The sequence below is a fragment of the Limulus polyphemus genome, unplaced genomic scaffold (genome assembly GCF_000517525.1).
Source record: "Limulus polyphemus unplaced genomic scaffold, Limulus_polyphemus-2.1.2 Scaffold3539, whole genome shotgun sequence".
Classification (NCBI taxonomy): domain Eukaryota; kingdom Metazoa; phylum Arthropoda; class Merostomata; order Xiphosura; family Limulidae; genus Limulus; species Limulus polyphemus.
The window spans coordinates 40,787-43,004 of NW_013669149.1; the positions used below are offsets into that span (position 1 = coordinate 40,787).

At 33.5% G+C, this 2,218-nt stretch overlaps 1 pseudogene; it reads right to left on the reverse strand.

The window, feature by feature from the left end:
- The window catches only part of LOC106469549, a 26,964-nt pseudogene that overhangs the window by 6,903 nt on the left and 17,843 nt on the right, over window positions 1–2,218 (reverse strand).

Genomic DNA, 2,218 nt, shown 5'->3' on the forward strand with positions numbered 1-2,218 from the left:
AGTAAACCTGGTTATGTTTAGTAACCTTTGATTGTTATCATCGACAAAAGAAGTATTATCAGGATACATTCTCACCTTAACCAGTGCAGTAAACCTGGTAATGTTTAGTAACCTTTGATTGTTATCATCGACAAAAGAAGTATTATCAGGATACATTCTCACCTTAACCAGTTCGGTAAACCTGGTTATGTTTAGTAACCTTTGATTGTTATCATCGACAAAAGAAGTATTATCAGGATACATTCTCACCTTAACCAGTTCGGTAAACCTTGTCTTATCTTCTACTCCTCTTGGGAATTCCCAGTTTATCTCCATTCCATCAAATCCCTGTTGTCGTAGGAACTCAATGGTGTTGAATATAAATTGAGACTTTCTGAAATAATACAATATAATCCCAAAATTCTAAATACTAGACAGTATATATATATATATATAATAATGAGAAAATTTTATTCTTGTCCTTAATAGGTTTGTTTTAAGAGAACCTTACATACCTATGAGTATGCTCTTCAAATAAATCTAAACATTTACCTGTATGTATTCTTAGTCAGCTCCCTGAAAGGTCCTGATCCGATCATCCATCCTCCGACCCCCAGAAGAACTTTCAAAATGGGATTCTTACGCTTCAGAGCAAGAACGCGATCATAGAGACCCTTTTCCTTTCCATGGGTTTCATCCACATCTTCTGTGGGTGAGATCTTGAAGTCTTTGATCCCAGCGAAGGCGAACACAATATGAGTACAAAGTTCAGGGTCAATATGTTCAGGCTCGAAGCTTCCTAACCCTTTCCTTTTAAATGACCAGTTGGTGTAGTAGCATACAATACGTGCGTTCGATTCTTTATAGAAGAGATTGGTTAAGAACAAGGAGCAGTAAATTATTTGATATCTATAGAAGATGTGAGGAACATTAACATCTTTTCAATTGTTTTAATTAGTTTCTATCAAACTAACTCACTAATTAATCTGGAATTATAATTCAATTCATGGAAATCATTAGGTGTTTAAGTACCCAATATCTTGTTATAAGCTTTTCACATTATAATACTTTATCATGTAAAGAAAACAACCCCACTGACAAATGGTTTTTAAATATACAGATTATGACCAAATGTAATAAATTATTTACCTTCAGCTGTCTTACTATAAAATCATAATTATAGGATACAAAACCTTCTTTAAAACCAAATCAAAGCTTGATATATAACCCTCTTTAGTAACAACTTCGAAAATCTTCTGTATTATCATCTTCCATTCAATCATCATGTATGTTATCATCTTCTATTTAATCATCATGTATGTTATCATCTTCCATTTAATCATCATGTATATTATCAACTTCCACTTAGTCAACCCACATCACATATATTGTCAACTTCCACTTAGTCAACCCACATCATGTACATTATCAACTTCCACTTAGTCAACCCACATCATGTATATTATCAACTCCCACTTAGTCAACCCACATCATGTATATTATCAACTCCCACTTAGTCAACCCACATCATGTATATTATCAACTTCCACTTAGTCAACCCACATCATATATATTATCAACTTCCACTTAGTCAACCCACATCATGTATATTATCAACTTCCACTTAGTCAACCCACATCATATATATTATCAGCTTCCGCTTAGTTAACTCACATCATGTATATTATCAACTTCAACATAGTCAACCGACATCATGTACATTATCAACTTCCGGTTGATAATATACATGATGTGGGTTGACTAAGTCAACCCACATCATATATATTATCAACTTCCACTTAGTCAACCCACATCATGTATATTATCAACTTCCACTTAGTCAACCCACATCATATATATTATCAGCTTCCGCTTAGTTAACTCACATCATGTATATTATCAACTTCAACATAGTCAACCGACATCATGTACATTATCAACTTCCGTCAACTTCCACTTAGTCAACCCACATCATGTATATTATCAACTTCCACTTAGTTAACTCAAATCATGTATATTATCAACTTCCGCTTAGTTAACTCACATCATGTATATTATCAACTTCAACCTAGTCAACCCACATCATGTATATTATCAACTTCCACTTAGTCAACCCACATCATGTTTATTATCAACTCTCACTTAGTTAACTCACATCATGTATATTATCAACTTCCACTTAGTCAACCCACATCATGTATATTATCAACTCTCACTTAGTTAACTCACATCATGTATA